This window comes from Vicugna pacos, unplaced genomic scaffold (genome assembly GCF_048564905.1).
Source record: "Vicugna pacos unplaced genomic scaffold, VicPac4 scaffold_21, whole genome shotgun sequence".
Lineage (NCBI taxonomy): Eukaryota > Metazoa > Chordata > Mammalia > Artiodactyla > Camelidae > Vicugna > Vicugna pacos.
The window spans coordinates 6,696,956-6,718,473 of record NW_027328742.1 but is presented as its reverse complement, the minus strand read 5'-3'; the positions used below and the strand labels follow the sequence as shown (position 1 = coordinate 6,718,473).

Below are 21,518 nucleotides of genomic sequence, written 5' to 3'. Positions count from 1 at the left end.
AAAAGATAGTTACAGTCCCTAACTTGCCCAGCCCAGCTAGTGTGTGTTAAGAGGAACAGCACCACCAGAGGCCTTGGAGACCCAGGGATATTGCAGTCCTAAAGAGCTCCTGGCAGAGTTTGGTTTGTATTGGTTTTTTGTTTTTCTTAAATTGTGGGACAGAGTAGTGGTATAAACAGAAAAATATTTGTCAAGAAATATTTTTTCATATAACAGTGTTATTGTGATATAGTTCACACACCATGAAATCCATCCATTTAAATGGTAAAATTCAGCAGCTTTTAGCATATTCACAGTGGTGCAACCATTATTATTCCAGAACGTTTTCATCACTTCAGAAAGACCAGTGGAAATTAATGACCTATCCACCCCTCCCCAGTGGTGGTTCTAAAGAAATTTCATGGCTATTCTTGACCATAAATTCACTTGTTACATTCCAAGAAAAATCTGGTAGGAATTCTAATCAGAATTGCAATGAATCTGTCTATCAAAACAGGAAGAATTAATGTCTTTAAGGCATAAACTTCTTCTACCCATGAATATATCTCGGACCCTATCTTTTCCTCTGTCCAGAGCCGGGCCCATGGGAAGTCCTCACTACTTGTTGGGCTTGTGAATGATGAGATTCTATACATCGTTAGTTGCAGCTGTAGCCTTTCACAGAAGAGAAAAGGAACCTCAGTGAAGCAAGTGACTCTCTGATGGTCAGAAAGAGTGACAGCCAGTGCTGGAGTGATCCAGTGGACTTGGTGCTTGCAACCAGAATTCTCCACCACCTACAGCTAAGGGGATTAGAGTGTTCTTTTATTTTTTCTTAATGGCGTTGCTTTTATTTTTACTTATTTTTTAAATTATTTTTTATTTAAGTGTAGTCAATTTACAATGTTAGTTTCAGGTGTACAGCAGAGATTCAGTTATAAACATATGCATATGTATATACATATGTTTTAGATTGTTTTTAGTATAGCTCATTACAAGAAATTGAATACAGTTCCCTGTGTTATATAGCAGGTCCTTGTCATTTGTTTTATATTTACTAATTTGTATCTGTTAATCCCCCCTTTCCTGCCTGCTAAACACAGTTTGCTTTCTATGTCCATGAGTCCATTTCTAGGAGCACCGTTTTTCCTAGTAATATATGCTCTTTGGCTGCTTTCTGTTTCAGTAATTCCATCCTATCTGTGGGCACTTTTCTTCTGCTGGCCTTTATGTGGTTTGCACACGTGGTAATAGAGATCTGTATTTGGGAGAACTCCAGGCCTCGTGTAGTCCCTGGTACAGAGTGCCCACTGAATTGATGCTTGAACTGGGAAACAAGCACAGTAAATGCTGGAATTTCCACTATGGTTGAGAATTCCAGGTTTCAATAACCTGTTTAGACAACCTTAATATTGGCTGCACCCATACTGGGTAATTGGTGGAAATTCATGGTATGGTGGTGTAGAGACGGGGCCTTATATGCTTCTTCTCTTTCTATTTTCTAACACTCATTCTCCTGGGCCTTCCAGATCCTCCCCTAGAAGTGCCCAGGGCTGGCTTGGTGCCGCGCTGAGGCAATATTTGTTAATAACGCCCTTTCCTCTTCTCCTCTGAGCCTCCGTTTCTTTCTGTGCACAATGAGGGCTTAGACTAGATAAGTACTTTTCAGTTTCTTTTAAAGCCATGTTTCCTTTGAGAAACAGAAAATGCAAATTTCTCCTATGAACCCAACCCTTTAGATTTTGATAAATCCTCTAAGGAGTTACATAGCTCTTTGTGAAATATTGATGTGAGTTTGATTCCAGGTGACACAGAAAAGACTCTTCAGGGATTTATTGCAGGGAGAGGGCAGGAAAGAGGCAGTATGTGACATTTTCTAGTGTGAGCACTGGAGCAGGGACTTGGATTTAAATACGGTGTCTGACGTGGCCTCTCTCTAATCTTGTAGAATGTGATAAACTTCTCTACCTCAGTTTCTTGATGGGTCAAGTTGGGGTGATAATATTTTAAGGCTTTTGTGAAACATTATACACATAAGCCATTTGTGTCTCGGTAGAAACAAGATCTGCTAGGGATTCAGGAATTTGATTAAAAAGAAATTCTTGTCCATAACACTCTGTCTGTGTGTATTTTGAAGTTCCTGTACGGTGAGGGTGAGTCTAAAGTCCATCGTGGGACAGGTGGCCCATAGTTCTCCGTACCCCAGTTTACCCACTACTCCCCAGTCCTCTTCCTCAGTCCAGGATGAAGTTTCCTAGTAGATTTACACAGAGGTCTTGTGGAAATGGCTTTTCATTTTATTGTTTCACCAAGAAGGGCTGCCATCATGATCTCTGTGGTCAGGCTTTGAAGGGCTGCCATCATGATATCTGGTAAGAATTGTATGCAATTGGGAGTTTCAATTTAATGAAAAGTAAAAAATTACAAATAGAAAATTAGAACAAGGTTGGTGACAGGGGCTCTTGGAAGTGGACACCATTAGCTTTGTTAGATTCAGGTGCTGTGGCCTGTTGCCACGAGGACCCATCCTCTTGCTCTGAAGTTGGAGGTATCAGTGGGTTCAGTGGGAATGTTAACTGAGTGTATCTCATGGTCTGGGCATTGTCCTATTTTACTGTGTGTTCTTTATTTGAGACAGTGAGCTCACCTAACCTCAATGACCTCTTTAAAATATTAGACTTCTTATTTTGAGATGTAATGTAGATTCCCATGTGGTAGTAAGAGATTATATGGAGAGGGCATATGGACCCTTTGCCCAGGTTTCTTAATGGTTCCATCTTGCAGTGTTGGGGTACAATTCATTACTGGCTCACTAACAATTTGAGGTTTGTGTTATTGCCCTTATTTCTATACATGATTAAACTGGGGCTTAGAGAAGAACACAGGCCTGCCCAGGTCACCCACTCTTTTAGTGCAGTGTCGGGTGTACGTGGGCTTGGGAATTCCAGGCAGTACCATTATGATGGTTTGTGGCAGGGAGCAGCATTCACTTTGCTTGTTTATTCATTCATTCAACAAACATTTATTGAGTAAACTCTGTGGGTCAGATGCTTTCTTAGGGTTATCTGATTCTTCAGCAGTACTGAGAATCAGGTAATATTTATATTTTTAATCTGAGAAAATTAGCTCTGAGAGGTTATAACCCCCCCAAAGGAAGTATAGCTCATAAAGGAGGGATAGAACATTTGTACAGTCACCTCCTTTTATGCAGGTGGTACCCTAGGCATATTACATTTTCAAACATCCGTAATCCAGATATATTCTTGTAAGGCAAGGATTTTTTTTTTAATTGAAGTATGGTCAAGTTCACAATGTTGTGTCAATTGCAAGGTTTTTTTTGAGTTTTGAATTAAAAAATACTTTTTCAGCTGGGTAATTAGGTGTATTTATTTGTGTCATTTTTTTAAAATGAGGTAGTGGGGTTTGAACCCAGGACGTCGTACATGCTAAGCATGTGCTCTACCACTGAACTGTACACTCTTCCCCAAGGCAAGTTTTCTTATCCATTATTATGAAGCTTAGGAGTTCAAATAAATTGGATAGAAATCCAGATCTTTTGATCCTACTGTGTTCCTTTTCTTTATATTCTGCTGAAGGGGGTTGGGGAAAGCATTTCCTTTGTTCATTTCTTTATTCAGCATTTTTGAGCAGTGACTTTGCATCAGGGCCTTGCTAGGTGCTTGGAAATATAAAATAAGAAATGACCCTTCTCTGCAGAGGCAGGAAGCCTAGAACAAAAGCTGGGTAATGTGATCCGAGCTACAGTAGCCATGTGCAGACTCTGAGGACAAACTGTACCGTTGGATTTGCTTTGGCTTCCCTTGCCTTCTGGCTGGTACACACCAGGTCACCGCAACCCAGATGGGCCCTAAGCACACAGCAGATTATGTACCTCGATCTCCTCTCCCCACTCGGCAGGGCCTGCAACATGAGCATCCCTGACTACGTGCAGTGTGCTGAGGACCACCAGCCTCGTCCCGTTGTGGTCCAATACTTAGAGATCATGTCAGAGGAGAATTTCTTTTGCATCTATCAGCTACTCACCTTGGTGAGCCATATCAGCCCATGCGGCTCCCAGTGGACACTGTTTATCCACTACAGGCACCACTATGTGCCCGACATTGGGTGGAGCATCTTCCAGACCCACCGCAATGTTGTGGGCCTTGTCACCATTACCGACTGTCTCTCTGCCAAGGCCTTCGAGAAGCTCCACGTGCAGAGGAGTTGTATGGCACCTCGATAATGACTCTCAGCTTTTTGTCTTTGTACTGCATGTGGATGTAGTCGAGCAGCCGTGCACCGACTTTGCCTTCAAACTACGAGGACTGCAGGGTCATGGAGAAGAAGATTGAGAACTTCACTGAGTCACTCTTCATCTTGCTCAAGTCCAAGTGGCTGGCTGGTGGCCCCAAGAAATCTGGGGACAAGATCCCCCTCCTCTGCATCCCGTTTGAGAAGGAGGAATTCATGAGACTGGACACAGAGAGCAGGTAAGTTTACCTGGAGGACAGTCCACCCTGGCTGTGTGCTGGATTGCTTCCCTACAGCCAGAAAGGGATCAGCAAGGAAGAAGTCTGTCTTGTAGCCAAGGGGGGAGGGAGGTGCAGCCCGCGGGTTTACAGACATTTCAAAGTGAATCCGCCTTTGTTTCAGAGAGATCCTTTTAGGGTTAGTGTGGACACTGACTCCCGCTTTACAGCCAGGAACATGGTGAGAACCCTGGAGTTGCTGTCCAATAAAGTAGCCAAATCCACAGATGCTAGGAGCACTGGGTAGGAGGCTGGACTGAGCTGAGATGTGCTGTAGGTCAAATGCACATCAGACGCTGAGGCTTGTCTAGTAAAAGCATATAAACTATCTCTTTACTTCCTATATTGATTACATGTCAAAATGATAGTATTTAACATACAGTAGATTAAGTAAGATCTGTTCTTAAAATCAGTTTCTAGTATTGGTTTTTGTTTGTTGGTTTCTTACTTTGTTTACCATTTTAAACGTGGCAACTGGGAAACTTTCTTTACATGGCTCTCATTTCATTTCTGTTGGGCAGCCTGTCCTGGGGCAGTCTCATCCCTTTGCTTATAGATGAGATGCTGAACCCCGAGAGGCGGAACGAGGCGCTGGTTGAGCTGGGGCTGGAGCCGGTGTCTCCTGCCTCCCAGGACCAGCACCTGTTCTGCTCAAGCCCTCTCTTCCTGCCCGACAGCCACCATGTCAAGTTAGGACATCAGAAACACCGCCAGGGACTTCCGAATGAACTCCTTATGCAGGGAAAGGCGTATCACGGTGTTTGGGACAGAGCAGGGAAATGTTCATTCTCAGTTTGTCCCTGTGATTAAGTCAAAGGCCCCACTTTGCCTCGGAAATACAGACGAGCTCTTCTGGGCTGCCTACCACCCCAACTTCTGCTCTGTTTCCCGGTGTATCTATCGTGTTGTCCCTCGGGCAGAAGAGGGTGAGATGTCTTTGCCGAGACATGGACCCATTTGCTGGGGAGAGTGAGGGAAGCTGTGTCACCCCGGCCTACGGCCTCTGTCCTTGAGTCTGGAGAGGGCTCATGGTGGTCCCACAGGTAACTGTCGCAGAACCTGGCACATGCTGCTGGGCCTGCCGTGAAGGAAGTGCTCTGTGATTCTTGAACTTACCTAAGATCAGATCCTACTTTCTGGTTGTTGATAAGTTGGAGGAGAAGATGCTAGAGAATTGATAAAAAGAATGTCTAGACCAGCCCTGTGAGTGAGAAGCACAGGGGACACGAGTCCCACCTGTGAGACACAACCTAGCGGGTTCTGGATGAATTTTCTGTTCCTCCCAGTAATACCTCAATGGCTTAAGGAAGGGGAGAGGCATGTCGTGGCCATGATCTGTACTTGTCCTCTCAGGGCCCTGTGATCTACATGCCCGCACTCCCCATCTGCTTCTTGGGGATGAGCTAGCATGTTTAGGAGCCTGGGCACTGCTGAGGGCATAGCTGCCAGCACCGTGCTACACAGAGTCTGGCTCCGTTCCCCTCACCTGTCAACACCTGCTGAGGCCCCAGGCATTAGTCAAGGTAGGTGCATCGGTGCAACGTAAGCAGGGACCACCTTCTCCCCCTGGACAGACTGGTGAGTGAGCAGTGGAAGCCTGGAACCCTGCTCCAGCCCCCACGCCAGTGCCTCCTCTGTTATCATAGGAGGCACTGGTGACATTTTTGCTCAACAAATGCTTGTCTCTGAGTCTGCAGACCCACCAGAGAATGCCACCTTGTTTTTGTCTTTTGAAGTCTGCCCTTGGGACTTGGCGGATTAGCCGGATGTGTACTTATCCCACAGTGATTGACACTGTCACCATTGATTACCCAGAACCTCGTGTACCAGGCATGGCTCCCGGCATCAAAATACAGCAGCGCATTAAACCTCCCTCCTCTTGGGTCTGTCTGTTCTGGTACCATAAGAGCTCAGCCAGCATCTGAACGTCAGTGAGATAATGCGGCCAGTGAGCTCGGGTCAAGCACATTCTCCTCCAGTCACTTTTACCCCATTGTTGCTTTTAGTATTCCACAGTCATTAATTTTTTTAAACAATGATATGTTGCAGGAGCAGAGCCTAATTGTCTCCTGCTACTCTTGGTGGAAGTGAGTAAAACGGTTCAGACTGAAATGCGACCAGAATTTGTAGCTCAAAATCTGCCTAGACTCTTGTAGGTGGAATTTTGGTTAGGGGCGCTGAACACGTTGGGGTCCACGGGCAGCGCCGCTCCCCTCAGGCCCCTGCTTTCCCTGGAGCAGGAGGTGTGGTTGAGTCTCACCATCCCCGCGTTCCTGGCCTCACACACTCACGTAAATTCTTGTACATGCTGTCAAAATCATTTTTGTTCTTGTGTGTTTCTAATTTTCTCTTGTTCCTCTTTTCCTTTTTCTTTATTCCTTTTTCACTTGTACTGCCCAGTGAGCATGTTGTTGCATCTGAAAATGCGGGCTGTGCACACCCTGCATTGGAAATAGACAGATTACCATCCGTGCTGTCTCAATCGCTTTTAAAAGCCAAAACTTAACAGCTGTCTTGATCCATGTATTATCCTAGTAATTTTTTATTTTCTAATATTTTGGAATATTTACTTATTAGCACATTACCCACTGGTGTTTGATACCTGTTAAAATCCTTGCTTTGAGGAACCTGTTTGGTCCTCCTTTTATTTGGTGACAAATGCGTCCTTATTAAATTTGATTGTTTTGAAGAAGTGAGATGCGAATTGATTTAGGCGGCTGCTGAGGAATTATTTTCATGGAGTATTTAAACTTGTTAAGTCAAATTCTGCAGCATCTTGCTCGATTCTTTCTTTTACAGAAACGTGCTCGGCCCGCTATTCCTGGCTGTCTCTGTGTGAAGTGCGTGACGTCGCTTCCTGGCCGGCGGTCACTGGTGAGGAAGTGGCCGTCTCGGGGGTGAGCAGCTGCAGGGGACGCTGTTGGAGGAAGCAGTCACCGTTTGGTTCTTTAATTTTTTTTTTTTGCATTCAACTTCCCCGTGCCATTTACTTTACTTTGCCTACATAAAGGGGCAGAATAGGTTCTAAAATCCATGCCACTATTTGTTCCCTTTACGAGGCTGGTTTTTCTGAGTATCAGGAATACATGGCCTTCTCCTAAGTAGCTGGCTCACCTGGATCTGTTGGACACAGGGACAGCTAAAAGGGCTGTAGCTTCCTCTCTGCTCCAGTCAGTGGGCATTCAGAGCTGGGTCTGTGGTTTGCCCCAGCAGCCGTGCAGACCTCCCTGCCCCGGCATTTACCTTTAACCCGTGTTGGCAGTAAAGAGCTGAAACCGTTTCTCTTGCAACTGACGTTCACCACTGATAGCGGTGTCGTTAGTTTGTGTTAGTCAGTCTCCAACACCCCAGACAACCGTGAAGGAAGATGATTTGGCCGACCTAGGACCTTGGATTCTCACCCTCACCATAGTTCATCTCACCCGTTGAAAGGGTTTGGCCACCACCAGCATGCTGACCATGAGGCCTTGTTTCTCCTTTCATGCTCTGGTCCAAATGTGGACACTTCATTTTTCACTGAATTTGTCTCGCTTGAGACAGGCCAGAATATCTGAATGAGTCCATCACATTCTGGGTGGGGAACAGAACAGAAATAAGTGTCTCAAGTAGATGGAGTCTAGGCTGTTCGGGTTGGAAAATGCAGGCTGGGATCTGTGATGGCCGGGCTGTACCCTGGACACAGGCCTTTCCCGTGGCTCCTGAGAGCCCAGGAGTTGGAGTGAGAACAGCCTTGCCTGGGTTCCCCCATCCTCATCTGCTCACTGGCAAGTGTGTCTGCTAACTAGGAGCTCCCCCAGACCTCGAGCCCTTCAAAGTTCAGACCACGGGAAAACCTTGAGTCCCTTCTCCTGGGCCTCCTGTGTGAGAATCCATGCCTTCTGAGGTGACCAGCGGCAGGAGATGCCTCCCCCTCCAGGAAGCACCCTACGGAGGACTGTTATTCAGTGCACCATGCTGTGAGCTTGTGGGGTTCTGGCCATGGTCCCTGCAGAACCACACTTGAGATGGGCTTATTGTCGGAAATAACAGGACTGATTCCAGGGCAGGGACGGGGGTAGGGAACAGTGGAAATTTAATGTGACCTCAGACATCTAGGTGGGTGCTGGGGCTGTAACTAAAATGAAGAGTCTGGGACGTACCTGCCAGGAATCAAATTCCAGAGTAAATGGTGGACATGAGGCATTTTTAAGATGCCAATTGTCATCCAAGTTAGGACTTCAAAGAGGCACTCGGCTCTATGAGACCGGGGCTCAAGTGAAGGAGCCGGACTAGAGATACACGTTGGGAGTCGTCATTCTTAGCTGGTGTTCACAGCCTTGCATGTGAATTAGATCTTCTCGAGGGCTGCAGACTGAGGCTGAGGGGGGGCAGGGCTGTGCCTGGGTTGGAGGAAAGCCCAGACCATGCAGCTTTGGTGTGTCAGTCAGAGGCGTTTGCCATTTTCAGAGCAAAGCCATTTATCCTTAAGGGGCCTGGGGGTCGGCAGGGCCAGCCAGAAAGAAATCTGAAGAGAGATTCTTGGCCACTTGTGAGTCTTGGGAAGATGTAGAGGCTGCAGGATATGGGAGGTTAGAATCCTCAGAAGCTGGAGTTGGAGTGGGGAGAAGGTAGTCACAGTCACCTGTGAGGGAGGGAGGGAGGCCTAGGGAGTCCCCACCCTACCGGACTCGCTTTCCCATGAACAGAAGGCAGTCAGACAGAGGATCTGAGGTGAGAAGGATGGGCACTGGGAGGGCAGCCAACCTGGAGAATGGTGCTTGGAAAGTTCTGGAATAGTCTCCCTGAAAACTATAGTTAAAAATACCCAGACTCTTAAGAATATTGTTAGTGACTTGGGAGGAGGCAGTTGTTTTTCTGGCCTCCTAAGGGTAAGGCATATATCCAGGGATACACAGAAGATAGGGGCAGTCTGTTCCGGGGGCTTGATCCTTACCAGGGGGATCAGTGCAAGTTTAAAGGGGGAGAAGGGCAGCGGAGGGAAACTAGCCAGGCCCCGTGTCAGGTACCAGTCGGCCGCCCTACTTGCGTATTTCATTCACATCCATGACTCCCAGGTAGGCGGTGGCAGCCCCCTTTTGCAGATTGGGAAGCCTTCTCAGAGGGGTTAAGGAATTGGTCTGTTTAGCGGTTGGTAAATGCTGTAGCAGGATTCAAGCAGGACCTTGTCAGACTTCAAGGGCATGTTCTCTGTACTGTTTCCAGTACTTCCCTCTTATACCTGGAATGGTGAAGTGGGTCAGATTAGGAGCCTTTCAGAAAAAGTATGATTTAAGTGCCTCAGCGTTCTTTGATGGTTCTGAAGCATGCAGTGCTTTTCGCCCCACAGAGGTAACGTCTAACTCCATTGTCGATTATGTGGTTGCAAATGATGTATAGGTTCAAAACCACACTTCGCAGCTTTTACAGGGAACTCTCCAATTCTCCCTTGGTCGGCTTTCTTCCACGGGATGTAAACGTGCTGCAGCGTAGGCCTCAGCTTTCCATATGGAGTGAGGGTTTAATATCCGATGTTAGCATAAAGCGGTCAGATGAAGAAACCCGACTTGACAATTTATTTTTGGGTTTCATTAGTCAAGATATACTATCATTTAATGGCCCATATAGCAAATGAAATTCAGTATAGGACATTGCATTTCTTCCTTTCTATTTAGAGTTCTCTTACCGAATAAGGTTGCCTGCTTTGGAACATCAGCTGCACGACCACGGCACCTATCAGTGTGTTGGTGTGATTGCACTTACAGAGTGAATGTAATCTGGTCTTCCTCAGCCCCAAACACTCCAGTGCAGAATCACGGGCTGTAGCCATCTGTTAGTCACGCAAATACTTCTAAAATTATATGATTCCAGAAAAGAAAGAAGAGAGAGAGAGAGATTGCCTTTATCAAAATTCCTTTCAGTTCTAACTGCAAACTGTTGTTGAGCAGCTCTGGTTTCCTTTGGATATGAATATATACATTTCTTTGCATGTAACCTGGGTTTTGGACTAGAACACCAAGTTCTTGCTGTCCACAAGCCACAAAAATAGTAGCCAAATTGCACACGTGTGAAATAGTTTATACTCTTTTATGAGAAAGTATCCTTGAATTTGGGACTTGGACTGTGATTTCTGCTTTTTGCTTCCCTCAACCGTCTTGTAATCTCTCACTCCTTCCCACGTGGTCCCCAAGGGTTCGTGGTCTCAAAGGAGCAGGCAAACACCCAGTTGGTCACCATGTACTGCTGCTATAGATAGAGCCATGACAAGACCTAAAGGACATTATCAAAGAGGACTTCCTGGAAGAAATGGGCTCTACATTCAGTTGTGAGGACAGAGTAAGAGTCAGCCAGGAGAAGGAGTCAAGAATGTGGCTCAGGTCACAGGTGCAGCCCGGGCAGAGGCCTGGAGGCTTTTGGCGTGGGGACCCGGGGAGAGTGCCCTGTGTGGTCCAGGGTGGAGGGAGCCCCTGCTGGGGAGGACACTGGAAAGAGTCCGTGATGTAGGGCTTTGGAATAAGCTGAGTTTTACTAGAACTGACACAGTAGGCAGTGAAGGGTGTCAACAGAAGTGATAATCAGGAAAGGAACTTCTGGTTTTGCTTCTGATATCCTACAGACAGATGGGTCGGGACAGGAGAGAGCATGTATGTCTGTCCCTTTGAGACCCAACCCGTCATTCATTTATTCATTACACGTGCACTTCTGTGAGTCTAGTGGAGACAGAGTGTAGCCACTTTATTAAGCTAAATGTATTTGCTTCTTGAGAGCTTAGCATTGTCAGAAGTTGACTTAGCCTAGAATGTTCTAGGAAGAGAGGAACAAATTGTGGAGTTTGGAGGGAGGGAAGGCTTCCTTGGGAAACAGTCAAAATGAGACTGGAGCAAGTGGGAAGTAGGAGCAGGTCAGGGGGCCACTGAGGTCACTGAGGACCTGTGTACTTAGGTGAGGCTGGGCGAGCAGGGTCTGGGGTGGGGCTAGAACTCTAACAGGGAGCCTCTGAAGCATTTGAAGTGGGGGTTGATCTAATCAAATTTGTGATTTGGGAAGGCTGCCGTGGCTCTGTGTGTTTGTGTAGCGGCGAAGAGGGGGTGGGTGCCACCAAATGGGGGTTCAGTAGAAGACCATTCACAGGCTGGGATATGGGCATCGGGGCTTCTTGAGGACATCAGGGGCAGTGTGGATGCCGGCTTTTCTTATGGGGGCTTGTTAGCGGGCCGCCCTAGAGGCACTTTGTGCCTGGAAGAAAACGGATGGAGGCCGCCAGGTGGACTGTCCTCTTCTCTCCTTCCCTGCCTAGTGTGATGATCTTAGCTCAGCCAACATTTGGAACAAAAGAGCTAATTTCCAGAGTTGCCCAGGCCTTTGTTGAGCTCCTTCGAGTGAGATCTGATAGGATTTAGGTTTGTGTTCAGATCTGGATGTTCACTTAGATAGAAACGTCCTGGCATTTCGATTTCCATAGGGGTTTTTTTCTTCATAAAGATTGCTTTCTTGGTGAGAGGAAATTTAATACAGCTGTTTTCTTTTTCAAAAAAATCATATCTTTTAAGAAATTTAATATTCAAAAGAATAGGAATATATAAAATATTTAAGGAAGTCTTTGGTGTAGTTTCTTTGCTTTCTGAGCTAATGTGGAGTTAGAGCCTTTGCATTACTTAATAGCACATCCTTGTCAGTATTTAAAGAGCTGTTAGTGGGCGCCCCAGGCCCCACCTCTCAAAGAATCGTTAAAGTTTTCTCTGAAATAGTGAGGTCATAAAGGTCTTGTTTTCAGAAATCAAACGGTTTATAATACGTAGCATAGCCCAATTGATAAAATAATAATAAGTTCAAAATTAAGAAAGTGGAGGATAATTGATTTTTTTTAAAGCCTAAACATAAACTTTCTTGTGCTAATGTTGCAAGTGGAAATTTTGAAAAGAAAAATCCTACTGCAATATCATCTACGTGGAATACATCTATGAGTTTCACGCTTGAAAAGTAACTGCGCAGTGGTTTTCGAAGTCAGGAGCATTCCAGCTCAGATACTGGCAGTGATGGTTGCTGGTTTTCAATGCAAGAGCCTAAATTTGCCTTCTTAGTTTTTTTTTTTTTTTGTAGTGAGAGAGTTGAGTAGTGCTTTGCCAGCATGATTTTCGGGCAATTTGAGGGCAGATGTCGTGTACAAACAGTGAGATATTTCCATGCATTTTATTTTCTGGACATCACCAGGGCACATGTGGGGTTTGTGCCTGCAGGCTGGAATGCTGCAGGACTCCCTAATCCGTCACCATTATGTCCTGGAGCTGCTCCGGACTGTGAATGATTTTCTGTGGCTTGGAGGTAAGGTGGTCTGATGGAGATGATCAGATGTGCAGTTAAAGTGCTATTACTTGAAATAAGAGTAACCTAGAAACATTGCTCTAACAATACAGGATGAGGGAGGAGAATTGGCTGAGCTACTTGCAGTAGGGTGTCTTCTCAGGTGACTCCCACACCATGACTCCTGCCAATATCCGCCACAGTCCTGCATGGTAGTCCTGCCGAAGCAAGCAAGCACTTTGCTCAGAAACGCACTGAATTTCCTTGTGCCTCTGTTTGTTGGCTTTTTTTGAAAGCACATTTTGCCCTTTGCTTAAAGGCCATCCATGCTAGTCACCTCTTACACTCATTTTTCTGGCCTCGTCCATAAATAGCTGCTGAATGGATGAACAGAATGTAGTATCTCCATGTAGTGGAACATTATTCACACGTAAGAACGAATTAAAAAGAAAAAAAAAAGAGGAAAATGAAAAAGGCCACCTGTTTTTGGAAGTCCACCCTGACTGTTCAACCCACACTTTTCTGTTTGAAACCCAATCACTTATGCTCCACTCTACTCTTTTTGATAGTACTTACCACCTTCTAATAATCTTTAAAGTTTTCAAAAAAAAAAAGAAAGAGATACTGATACCACTTCAAAATATACAAGCCTTGATAACAGCTTGTTACTTGAAAGGAAGCAGACACAAACGGTCACAAATTGTTGATTTCAGTGATCTGAAATGCCCAGAATAGGCACATGCAGAGGCAGAGAGCTGGTGATGGTTGGAAGGGGCTGAGTGGAGGGGGATTAGGGAGTGAATGCTAGTGATAGGGGGATTCTTTTGGGCTGATGAAGTGTTCTGGAAATAGAAGGTGATGAGGGCTGCACAACCGTGATTGTGCAGAAGACTGCTGAGCGCTGTCTCTGGGAGTGCCTGTTGGGGCATCTTTATTTTGTTCTCATCCTGCAATGTGAAGAGCCATCTTCTGCTGTGGCCGTTCTACTCCTGTGAGTGGTGAGGGTCAGAGACTTTGCAGAGTCATGTTTCTTTTTTCCCCCTGGGTGATTTAGGCAAAAAAAGATTTAAGCCTGAGAAGTGCTCCATTTGCAGAAATGTCTTTTAGTTTTGCATGGTGTAAAAACCTTGAGAGCTTTTAATCGTTGAAGCCAGTCTGTGGGGGGAAATAGCCCGTGAAGCCTGGGTCAGCCGGGGAAGAGCCGCGCTTCTCTCCCAGACACGGGTGGGGATTTCACCCCCGTTCAGGCAGTGACGGGCCCAGACCCGTGAGCAGAGTTGACAATCGTGAATATTTACGTGTATCCGCTGCTTCATCTTGGATATTAATTTCAAGCTGAGTCAGTTTGTGGCGGCAGCCTCATCCTACATCAGGAATTTATAGTATCTGCTCTTTGAGGTGAAGACAGGAATATACAGGAAAATAAGAAGAGCTGTTTTTATGATGAAAGATATTTGAGGAGGTTCCATAGTTCCTATACCCATAATTTAGCATCAGCAGAGTCAAAACTGTTACACAGTCACCCTGAACCAATGTTAAGCCACAGAATTATTTGTTACTTCATATATTTTGGGGCTTAAGGAGATCCAATACTTATACTCATGTTGTCTCCAGCAGCCAACTGAGAGATGACACAAAAGAGTAGACAGGCGATAAATGTCTTCTTTGTTACTGATGAAGCCACATTCTCCATGAACTTCAAGGCTGTGGGAAAATGCGTGTCATGATACTGTGTCCCAGAAGTAGAGACTCACCCTGTCCCATGAAGCTCTGGGCCACAGCGAGCCTTCCCTTGAGAGGACGTGCCCCTTCATGCATAGGGCTTTCCTGCCATGGAGCTGAGCATCCCAGGTGCTTCCCAATGGTGACCAACACTGGAGTGAAAGGAAGGGTTTCACATGCCCCACTTGTCTCCCCGGACTCACACCTTACTCTGTTAGTGTGATGAGTGGTAACTGTGGGCCAGGGGCCAGGGGTGTGAAGGGAGAAGCACACTCCATGGCCCAGAGGAGTGGTTAGGAGGCATCCCCTCCCTCAGTTTAAACAGGTGGTTGGATGGATCATAAGGGTACTCCCCAAGAGTTTATAAAAGGAGAAATAAGGATGTTCTTTGGGACTTAGGCTAGCCAGGAAACACATAAGATGATTAGAGGGGAGATTTGTAAATCACTTTGATATTAAGTTGACATTAGTTGAACACCCAAAATGTGCTACAATCTTTTCTGAGTGTTTTACAGAAATGAATCCTTCAATCTTCTCAACAAGCGAGTAAGGAAGGTTTGATTATTATCCCAGTTTTACAGTGTGGAAATTGAGGCACACAGAGGGTAAGTAAGTTGGCAAAATCACAGAACTAGTAATTGGCAGAGCTGGTATTTAAACCCTGGCTGTCTGGTTTTGATGCTCCCAGAGATGGGCTTTGGGTGTTTAGCGTTATCAGCATCCCTGAATCTTTGTACCTCTGTGCATCAGTTAGCCAATAAAGGACAGGGAAAGGAGAGTTACACGGGTGCTCATTGTCATGTCTTGCCACTGTCCACGGAGAGTGCACCGTGATTGGTGTTAATTGTCTTCTGGGCAGTAGATCTGTTCGTATAATAGAAATTTAGTCCATTGAGTTAATCTAGAAACCTTTCCTGCTCCGTTTCTGTCCATGCTTGCCATGTGACTGCCTGCCCGTGATTGGGCCGTGGAGGAGAAAATGTACTCATGGTTGAACTCTGATATTTCAGTCTGGTTCATAGATTCACGTCTTCTGTTACATTAATAAGCTAAGTTTCTGGTTTTCTTGCATCAGTGTCTCATGGGTTTGGTTAATGTGAAACCAGTCCATGGGAGCCCAGGGGTGATGACGGTATAATTTCTGAGCACGCTGTGGCACTTCTACCCGTGCAGACGTGGCTGAAGGATGTCCACCTTCCTCACTGATTACCCCCAACAGCAGGGTCCTCTCCCACCCCTGGATGTGAGGTTGGGAGCTCTCTGAGTAGGCCAGTCAGAGGCCGAGTCCACCAATCAGAAAATGATGAAGTGCCTGGAAGTGGGTTTAATAGAAGACAAGGGCTTCCAGGTAGTCAGATGGGCTGTTCGAGTCCATTTGTTGAAAAGCTATCCAGTGTCTGTGGTTGAGCTGCTTCTTTGCTGTTGAAAAGTCTGGAGTAGATGAAGGGATTTTAAAAAGCAGAAAGGAATGATTTCAGGTGGTATGTCCACACTGGTGAGAAGTGATGGATGACCGCCACTGTGAAGCATAGACAGAGTCTTACAAACTTCATAAAACAGCTTTAAAAGCTCTGCCATCTGAGTGCACTTCATATGGGATCCAGATCATCACTGGTCGCGCTGTGAGGGCAAGTAACTGATGATGGCAGAAAGGACACGGAGGCATCAAAAAGGTCTCATTCACATTCCCTGTTTAAGGGATGCGGCACAGTGTAATATATTTTAGCTGGTTTTTCACTGAAAAATTCTTAGTGTTTCCTGGGACTCCCCAGTACCCCAAGGGTCCATGCAGCTGGGTGTCCCCTCAGTGCAGCACTGTCAGTGCTTGCCCTGGGCTGACGCGGTGTCACACGGAGCAGGAAGGTCAGCGTCCCCGGCTCCTCCGAGCTCCGTCTCCTCATCCGCAGAGCCGGGTTTCTCATCCGTGTCTACTTAGTAGGGTTGTTGAGAATCACACGTGATGCTTCAGGTGTGACTTGTGGTTGTCTCTGTGATTGGCACATAGTGAATATTTGATAGAAACACTTGTTTTTTTAGTATAATTGTAGCACCTAGGTTGCAGTGGGTTTTAGTCTGCATTTTTTTGTAACTTTATTCTTATTTTTTTTGTTTTGCAACTTTATTTATTTATTTTTATTTTTATTTTTTTAACATTTTTTATTGATTTATAATCATTTTACAGTGTTGGGTCAAATTCCAGTGTTCAGCACAATGATTCAGTCATTCATGGACATATACACACTCATTGTCACATTTTTTCTCTGTGATTTATCATAACATTTTGTGTATATTTCCCTGTGTTTATTCTTATTTTTAAATATGCACTTAGTTTATTTATTTTATTGGAGGTACTGGGGACTGAAGCCAGGACATTGTGCATGCTAATCCGGTGCTCTACAACTGAGTAATACACACCCTCCTTTTCTGCACTTGAATATAAATATTGCTATACACAAAATAGCTCTTAAACACCATCATGGGAACTAGTCACTGTATAGACAATTGAACACGTATGCTATTTCTATAGGAATAAATGTTGATGAGACATACATTTCTGAATCTGTTAATGTGCTTAAAAACGATCATAGGTAGTGATAAACACGAATCTTTAATCCAGTAATTCTTAGGGTCTGTTTTGCCATCAAAGGAAATTACATTCTACAGAGAAGGCTAATTGGGTCTCTTTGATATTTAGATGCTTTAGCAGATGATGAAGACTTTCAAAAACTGACAGATTTGTGTTTTAAATTAACTACAAAGTTATCTTCTACAAGTTGTAAGTACTAAGCTTGTGAAGTGCCCAGTAATCCAGGGGGTATGTGTCTGTGTCTGTGTGAACGTTTGTGTGTGTGATTTCAGGAAGGTAGAAAGAAGTTCCATATAGACTTCTGATAACTTTCGCCTACATTTCAAGGTGTAGGCATATATTTACACAAATAAATTGATATACTTTTTTCATTTGGCATATTGGGAATAAGACTTTCTCATACTTGTTTCAGAAAGATTAGGGAGATTGAGCTTAGGAAATGGAGGAGATAGAGGCAGGGAGGTACTTTAAACTTTGTGCAGAATGAGAAACAGTAACTTTTCTCTTTTCTTCTAAAGCAAACTGGCACTGAATTGTAACATACTATTACTCAGAATTGCTTTTCTGATCAGATACAAATACCTCAGATTTTTTAAGGCAACATGAATGATGAAATGTGTTTTAGCATTTACCTTTAAAAGAAGTTTTATTTTTCAAGTAAAAGGTTATAGCCTGTTCTTTCTTCCAGCGGTACAAGAAATTCTCATTGATCTATCTAAATGATCTCTGTGATTAGTTTCTTTGTGTTTTTTTTTCTTGAAGTGCTTGTTTCATTGTGGTTTGAATGAATGTTTAAAATTTCTGGATTTTGATCTTTAGAACATGCTGATTTATCAGAACTGTTAAAAACCTGATTGTTCTCTGCTCCAGGTTTGGTGGGGCACCCTAATGATTTCTGTTGTCTGTTAAAGAGGGAAATTCTTCCTCTAGCCTGCAGATCATTAAGTGAATGGTTTTCAGTGTGCCTTTGAAATTATTTGTTTGCATTGAGCATGTTTGTCCAGTGAATTTTAAATTGACTCATTGTAATTACTTTGCTTTGATTCTGTGGCTTTTGCTCCTCTCCACAAGAATTTGAATTCTCTGTTGCAATTTGTATTCGTGTTCTTAACAGGGGAAGAAATTTTGCATGTTTTACAGAGGTGGGTTTTCCTATCCCCTCTGAATGCCTTCTAAAATTGATACATTAAAAATCTGTTATTGCAGTGCATAATTATTTCATAAACTATTTTTTTGGCATAATCAGAAACAATGACCAAGAATGATAATAAAAAATACGAAAACCTTCCTTCCTTCCTTTGAAGAATAGGAATCAGGTAGTCAGGCTCCCTCATGCTTTGTGGCTGACACAATTACTCTCATGTCATTGTGTATCATGATTCGGAGATGGAGTTGCTTCAGGTTTATAGATTTTTGTTTTAACATTTGTGTTGAATTCTTTCTCCAGGCTGATGTTTCCTGTTGGGTTTGTGGAAAGAGTAGAAGGGAAACAAATACTTTGTTTTGTTTTCAGGAGGCCTGAGTTGATGAGAAAAGAGTTGAGGTTGAGCTGAGGAAACGAGTGACAATCCCTCTCCACCTGGCTGAAATTGATAAACAAAGAAATCAATTAAGTGTATCGATATTTGACCAATAGAAGTTAGCGAGCCCAAACTGGCTAGAAATGCACAATGGAAATTACTGAATTCACCTGCAGAATGAGGTGTTTTACCAAGTAGAAGCAGCATAGAGCAATCAGAAAAATCAGTAATATGATGAGATATAAAAGGAATATTATATCTTTTATTTCTGAAACTTTTCTACGGAAAGTTGTGTAGAGCTAAAATTAAGTTTCAAGCACCAGGAGTTAAGAGAGTGGGTGGTTCCGTAGGATCGTTAATCTCGGATGTGCCTAGACCCTGCTAGAGTGGCTGAAGATGGCAGGAAAAGACCCACATCCAGGATTTGTCATCCTAGGGTGTCCTCCATAATGGTTCCATGTGGGAGCCCATGTTTGGGTTAACAATTTATAACAGAGCCCAGTCGCCTCTGAACTTTAAGAAGAAAAAATATGCTTTGATACTGCTTTGCAAGCGAGTGCCGGTGCATCCTCACTCCAGTCTCGTTGCCTTAAAAAGCAGAGACAATGCTTTGCTTGTGTAGTTGAGGTTTTAGATAGCACTCTGCTGGTTGCAAACCAAGGACCGAGACCCTCAGCTATAAACGCTGGGCTTGTGTGCTGTTAGATAGTCTATAATCCCCAAAACAAGGACCTGGCTGGTCTGGTGGTCTGCTTTGTAATGAACATATAAAAAATGTATCTTGTTCCCCTCACCCATGACTTCCCTAAAGATACACTAATCCTTTGTACTCATTGTGTATTCTACAATCTCTGCCTCATCCTGTCTTTCCCGAATTTCCTCCTTACTCTCTCACAACTGTTAACGAATTTTCCCTTTGATTATACACAATAAATATGGGAACATTTGAGAGGCTCATGGAGATGGCTCCCTACTCCCTCTCGATTTCTTGACTTTTTCCACAGAGTCTTGAATAATCATTCCGTGTCTGTAAGACTTCTGCCAGCCAGAACCCACAGTTCCATGTGAGGAGGATGCAGGCTTTAGCTCTCCTACTGGAGGGAGAGAGAGAAGAGAATTGAGATATGCTCCCCCGTGATCCCTTCCTGCCCCAGGGCTACAGCAGTTCACCTGCAGCCTTCTGGCCTCTGCTCAGAGGGCCTCTGTCCCAGGACTGAACTCAGCCTTTTCTTCCCTTGTCAACATTTCCTGTACCTTTCAGAACTTGGTCTCTTCCCTGCAATTCAACCCTGGTAGATGTGATGGTGGATGGTGGTCAGTGTGCTGGTGGGCAGTCCTTTGGGGACCCCCAGGAGCCATGCTGATTCTCCTGAATCTCTCAGTCTGGGTTACAGAAGAGTCGAGCACCGAAGGAAGCCCATTCACGTGATGTCAACAGACCATTTCATCACTTTCATTTTATTTTTATATTTTCGGTGGAGAAATTATTTGCAGCAAACTGTTCCAGATATTTGCCACCTACTTTCCTCACCACCAATTCCTTGTTGGCTCTGGTGCTAGTTTTATGAACCAGGATTCTTCTCTGGTCATTTCTGGCAGCTGGGCTTGCCGAATACTTGATCTGCATTTGAAGCAGAATGTTCTTCGTGATGTCAAGGTGATTTTTCCTATTTCTGAATATTTCGTGTACACTCAGCAACTGTTTCAAGTGAAATGCTCTTGTCCAATTTCGGTTAACTCACATTTGCTAATCTCCTGCTTTCATGCTGAGGGCAGTTTCTTTTTCCTCTAATAAAATTTAGCAATTTGCATTTACAATGGAAGGTACTGGCCCGAGATGCTTTTGTTCTTAACAGTTTTAATACAATTCACCCATTAAAATGTACAGCGGTTTTTACTCTATGCCCAGAATTGTGCATCCCAGTCAATCTTAGAACATTTTCATCCCCCCAACAGGAAGCCCCGTATGCATAAGCAGACATTCCCATCTTCCCCATCCTCCCCCAGCCCTAAGGAGCCACTTTTCTCTCTGTGGATTTGCCTGTGCTGGACATTTCATGTAAATCGAGTCACTTCATGTAAGTGGAACCGTCTATTGTGACTGACTTCTTTCACACTCAGTAACGTTTTCAATGTTTGTCCATGTTGTGGCCTGAGTCACTCTTCTATTCTTTGCTATTGCTGAATAACTTTCCACTGTATGGCTGGGCCCCTCTGTTTACCCATTTACCAGGTGATAGGCATTTGGGTTGTTTCTGCTTTTTGTCTGTGATGAGTAATGTCGCCGTGAACACTCATGTGGGATTTTTTATGTCGATATCTGTTTTATGTTCTCTTACGTGTGTGCCCAGAGAGCAGAATTGCTGGGTCAGACAGAAACCAAATGTTCAAGTCTCTGAGGCCCTGCCAGGCTGTTTTCCAAAGTGGCCACGCTGTGTTACGTCCTCACCAGCAATGGCTGTGCGCTCCGCTTCCTCTGTGTCCTCATTAGTGCTTGTTACCCTTTTTTTTTTATTATAACCTATTGTTGTGAGTGTGAAGCTGTTTCTCCTAGTGGTTTTGACTTGATTTCGCTTACAGCTAATGCTATTGAACATCATTTCATTGTGCTTATTTGACATTTCTATATTTTTCTTGAAAAATACCTTCTCAGATCCTTTATTAACCTTTTAATTGAGTTGCCTTTTTATTGTTGAGTTGTAGGGTTGTTTTTTCTTCATTTGGAGATACAAATTCCTTACCAGATAAGTGATTTGAAAAAATTTTTTCCAGTGTGTTGTTTTTTCACTTTCTGTATGGTTCCCTTTGAAGCAAATTTTAAATTTTGATGAACTCCAATTTATCTCTGTTTTCTTTGTTCCTTCTGCTTTTGGGGTATTATTTAAAATCTGAAGTATTTTATTT

The 21,518-nt window shown here is 44.2% G+C and overlaps 1 long non-coding RNA gene across 1 annotated transcript in view; it reads left to right on the top strand.

The window, feature by feature from the left end:
• The first annotated feature begins 4,336 nt into the window (after nucleotides 1-4,336).
• LOC140694310 (uncharacterized) overlaps nucleotides 4,337-21,518 on the top strand; it is a 50,542-nt gene continuing 33,360 nt past the window's right edge. Inside the window, exons 1-2 of the long non-coding RNA XR_012070040.1 lie at nucleotides 4,337-4,469; nucleotides 7,308-7,405. This is a non-coding gene — a long non-coding RNA (uncharacterized lncRNA). The remainder of the gene's footprint in view (nucleotides 4,470-7,307; nucleotides 7,406-21,518) is intronic.